This window comes from Natrix helvetica, assembly GCF_964273705.1.
Source record: "Natrix helvetica genome assembly, chromosome: 1".
Taxonomy (NCBI): domain Eukaryota; kingdom Metazoa; phylum Chordata; class Lepidosauria; order Squamata; family Natricidae; genus Natrix; species Natrix helvetica.
Window position 1 is genome coordinate 215776393 of NC_138548.1, and position 8069 is coordinate 215784461.

Below are 8069 nucleotides of genomic sequence, written 5' to 3' on the forward strand. Positions count from 1 at the left end.
TACCTCGAGGGCTGAGCCTCCATGGAAGCACACTGTATGGGCATCATCACTATCTTCCCATCAAATGCACTCAGAAGGCTAATTGAGGCCTTCTCATATAATCAAATTAAAGTTGCTTCAATAACTAGGGCTGGAATGAGCAACACAGCAGCAGTTTTTGTATGCAATTAATGTTTCATCATAACTGTTAATAAAAAAGCAACAGTACATTAAATTACAGGCAATCCTTGACTTACCACAGTTCATTTAGCGACTGTTCAAAGCTACGACGGCACTGAAAAAAGTGACTTATGACCGTTTTTCACAGTTGCAATCTCTGCAGCATCCTCATGATCATGTATCAAAATTCAGATCCTCCATAGCTATGACCACTGCTGTGTCCCAAGGTCACCTGCTATGACTTTCTGAGAAGCAAAGTCAATGGGGAGCCAAATCCACTTAACAACCGGGTTACTAACATATCAGCTGCCGTGATTCACTTTACAACTGAGGCAAGACTTCCTGGGCACTATCTAACAAAATGAAATTCAATGGTGAAAAGAGTAAGGTTCTACATTTAGGCAAGAAAAACGAAATGCACAGGAACAGTATAGGGCCGGGATGGAGAACCTGTGGCACGCGGAGCCGTTTGTCAGGGCACACGAGGCATCGCCCTGTTAGCTGGCCAGTTCAGCATTTTTAAAAGCCATTTTTCGCCCTCCCCAGGCTCCAGAGGCTTTATAGGAGCCTGGAGAGGGCAAAAAGAGCACCCCTCCACCTCCTGGAGGCCCTCCGGAGGCTTCAGGAGCTTCCCTGAAGCCTCCGGAGCACAAAAAACCAGCCCTATGGGGAAACCAGAAGTTCGGGAACGGCGGTAAGTATGCATGCACCGTACCAGTTGCACCGGGATCCAGAACCCACCACTGGTAAGAACCTATTTTTTACTGACCGACACAGTAAATGAAAGCTTTCCTGCTTTTATTCTCCTTAGCTTTTCCTTAGATCTTGATGCAGTTGCTTACACTTCTCTTCCAACAAATTTGAAATTAGGGTATTTCTGCTTCCAGTGTTTTTGCCATTTCAGCACCACTCCTGCGATTGATTCCATGAAGTTGCCCCCAATTGGCAGATGAGCTGATTTGTTTCTGGTTTAGCTGGGCCATATCTGAAATACTGCAAAGCATTTTTTTAAAAAATGTACCTCTGCGAAGTTGTGGGTAAACAATTTGCTTGCCTCATTCTGCACAGGGCTTCAGGATGTAGATATGAGAGTTATCCATCAACAGGAATGGGGTCTTCATGGTTTTTCAGCTCCCTACCCCCTTAGGAACATTTTTCTTTTCTTTTTTCTTTTATCTATCTGTAGGCAATCTGCCCACCAGTAAGAACACTACTACACTGTATACTATACTGTTTTGGGCAGTGGTAGTAAAAAAAACTTTTTTTTTTTTTTTTTGCTTCTTGTAATTGTCTTTTCTGAATTATCACAAGGTGATCATGATTCTGCCTTTGAGAATTCGGGGAATACAAGCAAGAAGTTTATTTCGTTCGTCGTCATTTCTAGCTTACATGTTATTACTTTATTCTACAAAGGATTCCCTCTCTTTAAAATTTCCTATCTTGGTTCTTCCTTTGAGGCTCAGTTCTTAAAGCAGAAATCCACTCTTTCTGTTTTCCTTGGCTGCTCACCAGCATAGGTCATTCACCAAGTCCTGAGCCCAAGAATGGGTGGCAATGTCCTCTGGCAAATGCCCCCAAGGTCCATATTCTCCAGGTCTGATTCAAAAAGGCTGCCTTTTCATCTCAGCTGCCTTAAGCCCTTCACGACAAAGGTGCATCGTTCCATTTCAGCAGCAGAAGTAGTTCTAACTGGCTGCCATTGGCTGATTGGCTAGCCCCTCCTTCTCAGTGTTGATTGGCTAATCGCTGACTGGCTCCTTTGTGAACCAATCTACTAGCAGTTTTGGATCTGTCATATGGCTATGTTCCCCACTGGTGGGCCACTGTCATTAAAAATAATAATAATTTTGCAGTTGATCCAACAATGGCTGTTATATCAAGAGCCTGTCCCAGAAGCTGATTCAGGCCCCTTTCATTTCCCTGTTTCTGCCCAGGCTAGGTGAAGCATGCTCCTCTTGCTTTCCTACCCCCCTCCTCACAAATGAAAAGCTCCCCTTCCCATTATTATTATTATTATTATTATTATTATTATTATTATTATTATTATTATTATTACTACTACTACTACTACTACTACTACTACTACTACTACTACTTTACTTTACTTTGCAACATAGGAACTTCATTCTTTGTTTTTACAAAGCTGGCCTATCAGTTCCTTCTCTTCCCATAGGCCAGCAGGGGATTGGGAATGAAAGAGCAACTGCTCCCTACTGCTTTGAGCAAAGATGGTACCATAAAGCCACAGCGAGACTTGGGGGGGGGGGGGGGGGGCTGCATTAGTGTCATTTGCGACAATGTGGGAAGAAGGAATGGAAACATCCGGAAAAGCAAAGGCAAAATGAGGACTAGTGAGGAGGAAATGAAAAAGCAGATAATTTTGGGGTCTATTGGCCGTTGAAGTGGCCACAATTAGGACTAAGCATCATTCCAGCTCTGTTGTGAATCCATTGCAAGTCCAGCCTGGAATGTCTAAAGTGGCTTTAAGAAGCAGCTGAGAGTGTTACAGTTGACAAGCCGCTTACACTGCTCTGCATCATTGCCTTTAAGCTCTTAATTGATTGTACCCTTCCTCTTAGCAATCTTATTTCGTCTGCCAGCTAGCAATATCATTGTTAAAAGATACAGTCCTCTCTCTTATCTTAGTAACATTTCCACTTACTTTACAACAATTTCAGACAGTATACTAACATAGAATGAATGAGAATGTCTTTGAAGAAAAGCGCGCGCGCGCACACACACACACACACACACAGAGCTTCCAATGCTTCAATAATTTTCCTCAATTCTGATGTCATTGGTGTAAGTCCCATAATGCTGCCTAGATGCTTAAGTAGCTGCAATTCCATCAGATTATGCTGTATCCATTATCTCTGTTCCTTTTAAACTCCTATTATGGCTGTTAATTGCCTTCCCTCTGGTTTTATAATCTTAGAGCCCCCACCTCAGTTCACTTTACATGGTACTTGGGTAGATGACCACCAAGGAATTCCAGGGATCGGTGCTAGGCTAGGAAGGCAAAAAAGCATCTGGAAAAAGGCAGTTGGAAACCATATCTGTGCTCTTCCCTAAATGGATACTTCTGTGAAGTTCCCAGCAAAATAGTTCAATTCAAAGGCATCTTTTTCTTCTTATCTATGTTGTCAGACCTCTATCCCATTTTCATTTCTTCCTTTCATCAATTACAAAAGATTTCCTCTTCTGTGCTCTTCAGTTTAACCACTTTCCTCTTCGTGACTTTTAAGATTACAATATTTGAGTACATCAGTGGTGGGTTTCCTCTTCTGTAGGTGTGGCCTGCTTTGTGGGAGTGGCTTGTCAGCCATGTGACTGGGTGGGAGTGGCTTGTCAGCCATGTGACTGGGTGGGAGTGGCTTGCCAGTCATGTGACTGGGTGGGCATGGCCAACTTGTAAAATGTGATGAAACTCACTTAACAATGCTCTTCCTTAGCAACCAAAATGTTGGCTTAGAAACACTGGCATTTGAAGCATGCAAGTCTTAAAGCTGTCAAGTTACAAGACCCTTGCACCCCTAACCCTTTAGGAAAAAAACCTCAGGGGTGTTCAAACTTGACAGCTTTAAGACATGTGGACTTCAACTCCCAGAATTCCTCCTCTCTCTCTCTTCATCTTGATGATGTGCGGACGGGCGGGGGGAGGGAGCTGGAACCGGTTCTAAATGGCACTGTAGATTTGTGGAACCTCTTCTATAGAAGAGATTAAAACTGGCAGGAACCCACCCCTGGGGTACATGGACATGTAATCTGACCAAAGAGGGGCTGAATTTGTACCAGAATTTTTATTGATGTGCTGGGGACAGGGACTTGCACCAATAATCTGTGGTGCAAAGCTAGCTATCATGTTTTCTAAGTGAAGGTTTCCATTTTGGCAGGTTTATGAACCCAGCTTTATTATTATTATTTTAATTAAAGGATAGTTAAGCAACCCAGTGGAAGGTGTGACCCCGTCCTAAACAGAAGGAGACATGTTAGTTAGAAAGTCTGGGTGATACTGATGAAGAATAAGCCTTGTCTTGTTATGACTTTTGATATTTTAGGTCTCAGCCCTGCAACCACTAGGACACTGCCACAAAACTGCAATAGCTGCTCCCATCCTACATACCAGTGACGTGCGGTGAGGTTTATGGCTGGTGAGGCTGGTGACGTCATCAGGAAGGCAGGGAATTCTTAACAAGGCGCCGGTCACGACTCGGTTTCCAGGGTCCTTTCGCGAGCGAGCTGGCAGGGAAGCAGTAGCCGACGGTCGGAAAAGTCCATCGCACTTTCTGCTTTCGCGAGCAACTTCCCGTAAACCTGCCGTTGCTCAGTGCGAGGAAGGGAGCCACTCGCGCATGCGCATTCGCCCGGGAACCATGAGCTCCGGTGTCAGAACCCGACAGAAGGCGGGGAATGGGACCACGTGTGCAGGAGGGAGGCTGAGGCTAGAGGAGCCTCCTGCACCTCCCTCTGTCCTGCACACGTGGTCCCATTCCCCGCCTTCCTGAGTCAACATGAAGGGGACCGCGGCTCGCGCAGTCCCACTCCCCGAGGCTCCTCAGCGCCTTTTCCCTTTTTTTTCATGATGAGAGCGGTGAGGCTCTGCCTCCCCTGCCTCCCCTGACCGCACATTCCTGCTACATACCCATACATTTCATGTGATCGCAAACCAATTATCCCAGGAAACTTGACCCTGTGAGGGATGAAATACTTTAAAGCTGCATCTTGGGTTTTCCCCCTCAGCAATAAAGAAGAGTTAACAGCTTTTCTTGGCCCAAAGAGGAGGTGTGTAAATTACAACCACCGAAACCTTGGGTTAAGCAAAGACAACTTGATATGATGCCTAGCTCTTGGCCTTCTCCCCGGTGAGAAAGATGGCCAGGGCATTGCAAGGAAAAAAGGGAGGAGGAGGTGAAAAATTAATGGAAGGTGGTGTGCTCAGAGAATGAATGAATGTGTATTACAAATCCGTCTGGGTGCCTTTGGGGAGCAGAACAAAGTGTGTTAATTCTGCTTTTCTGTGCCAGTGTGTGCATGCATGTATTTAGGGAGAATTTATTGCTTGTATGTAAGCTGGGGGTTTCTTCAGAAGTATCTGTGTGGATTCTAACAATGGGAATGAGCTCAAGAGAAATGTTACTGTTTACTTTGACATGGGCTACTCTATAGTAAGTTTTGGCTCCTGAGTTCAAATTCTGCCTCACGCCCCAGAGTCACTAGGAATCTGCCTCAGTTTTCTTGTCTGTAAAATGGTGGGTTTTCTCATACCATCTTTAGGATATGGCAGAGGCGAGTGCAATGGAGACTGTACATGTTATGTGATTTAATAGGGACAAAATCACCCAGTGCGGTCTTATGCATATATATGTCTCATGGGACTTCCTAGTAAAAGACCAACGCTTGCAGCATTGATGTTGCCGTTATTACTACTATGATTGTCATTATTAGCCATATCTTAATGAAGCCATTTCTCTCCCCCCCCCCACCCCACCCCATCTCATTCCTTGAATAGCTTGCAAGTGTTATGTTGCAAATCTGGACAGCTATTACTTCCTACGTACTTTAAAGGAACTCATCTCATAGCTGAATAAGCAAGTTAAGTTTTAAATGGAAACACAGCTTCTCGGTTCCACTGGATAATCGGCTTCCATACAGCTCTTTGAAATATTTCATTTAACGCTGTGTGTATGGGATCCAATGGCAAGTATAATAAACTTACTATGTGCAGGAATGTCCTCAAGGTTTTGGACAATGGACAGGTGGAAGACTTTTCCAACTGCAGATTTCAAATCACTGAAATAAGCAACACCAACAAATTAAAATATGAAGCTTTAGTTTGCTGCAGCCATGGTGGCGCAGTGGTTAGAGTGCAGTTCTGCAGGCTACTTCTGCTGACTGCTGACTGCCTGCAATTTGTCCGTTCAAATCCCACCAGGCTCAAGGTTGACTCAGCCTTCCATCCTTCTAAGGTGGGTAAAATGAGGACCCAGATTGTTGGGGGCTATATGCCTACTCTGTAAACTGCTTAGAGAGGGCTGAAAAGCACTGTGAAGCGGTATATAAGTCTAAGCGTTATTTATGTTACACTTAAACCCTAATCAAATATCAAAGGGCCATGAACACCAGCCCTGTTCCTTCCAGTGGTATCACTGGATCATCCCTACAACTTCTGTGGCTCTTTTGAATTTTTAAAAGTGCTATAAGATATAATACTAGGCCTTAGAGGCCTAGTGCAATGGATGCATCCTTCACCTTGGGGCCACCAAATTGCTACACAGGCTGGTAGGGTTTTTAATGCATTGATGGGTGTGTTTGCCCTGCCTTTCTCCTTCAAGACATTAAAACAGTGTCTTGATTTACAGCATCCTTCCTAAACTAACATTATAATAATGTCAGGGTCCCCTCCACAGAACTGGGAATTGGTGTAGGGAAAGATCCATGCATAAGCCAGGGAACAAATAAAGTCCCCAATTTGGGGAACCTTTTAAACAAGAAATTTTTCTCCGACCTGGTAACCTCCTGAAGGGTTACGAGCATAGCTCCTCTAATATCCACCCAGCCTGACCCATGCTGCTGAGCTAGACTTCTACGAGCAATTACCTCAACTCAGAGGCCCCAGAACAGACAGGCCTGGCAAAAATGGCTCAACTTATGGATGTTTGACTTTTCCTACTTCAGCCATAAGCTGGTTGACTCTCATGCATAACCCAGCTGAAAATTAACCTAGATTAAAATTCCTTTTCTGGACTTCAACTCCTTCCTCCTCATTTGCCCTAGAGAGGGCCTGATGGTCTATGTAGAATGTGCTTACTATGTTACCTAGAAGGCATATCCCCCTGCCGTTAGCTACGTAACCTTAGCTATGGGTTCTCCTGAACCTGGCGAACCCATAGCGGCCCACCCTGGTTGACATCCTTTATATGGAAGGGAGGGAGGGAGGGAGGGAGGGAGAAAGGAAGGAAGGAAGGAAGGAAGGAAGGAAGGAAGGAAGGAAGGAAGGAAGGAAGGAAGGAAGGAAGGAAGGAAGGAATTTTATTCTCCAGGATTTCACACCTCCAGAAGCCCAGGATCAAATGGCTGTAGAGGGCAAGGATCAGTGACATTCCTGCCATAGCAAACCATGGCCAATAGGAAGGTCAGTGTTTGCTACAATGAAATGAGACACAGGAGGTGATTCAGACTCCCCGCCCTTTTTATTTGCATAAACACCACTTTTAATGTATGGCAGAAAATGACAGGCAAGGCTTGCTTTTCTTAATGGGCTGAGTGCGAGTAAAGGATGGCATTGTACATCCCTGTCTTCATAAAACTCTCAATTATTCTGGGCAGCTCACAACAATCCCTCTTCCATTCAACCTGGTAGATCCAAATTCAGTATTCCTTCTGTGAAGAAAGTCCCTAGATAACGTTAGGCGACTCAAATGTACTGAATCTTACAAGGATTTTTAATTAGTAGAAATGGCTGGCAAAAAAAGAATAGCACACACATATGCACACACACACAGAAGATATAAAATTAACCTGCTTTGGTTCATTTTAATTTTAGTTAGCGTATGGCAAATACATGGACTTATAGTGGTTCAGATGTTAACGTCCAGGATGGGTAGATTCAGAATGTGATGGAGGCGACCGTCGAAAGGCTGAGCGTACTTTCTTGATGGTAGTTGAGTGCTCTTTCACCCTTGGGGTTTTAGAAGGCCCATTTTGTTTCCCGTTGTCATGTATTTAGAGAGCCAGGAGTTCTACAAAGATGTCTGACTGCCAACTGTCGTTAACTGCCAATTCTCCAATGTAGTCTGGCTGCAGATGTTGCTAGTCATTTGGTTCACACTGTGCTATCCAGGGTGCATCATGAGAAGGCAAACTAGCATCACAACCCTTTGTGCAGTATACAGGACCTGTATACTGCACGA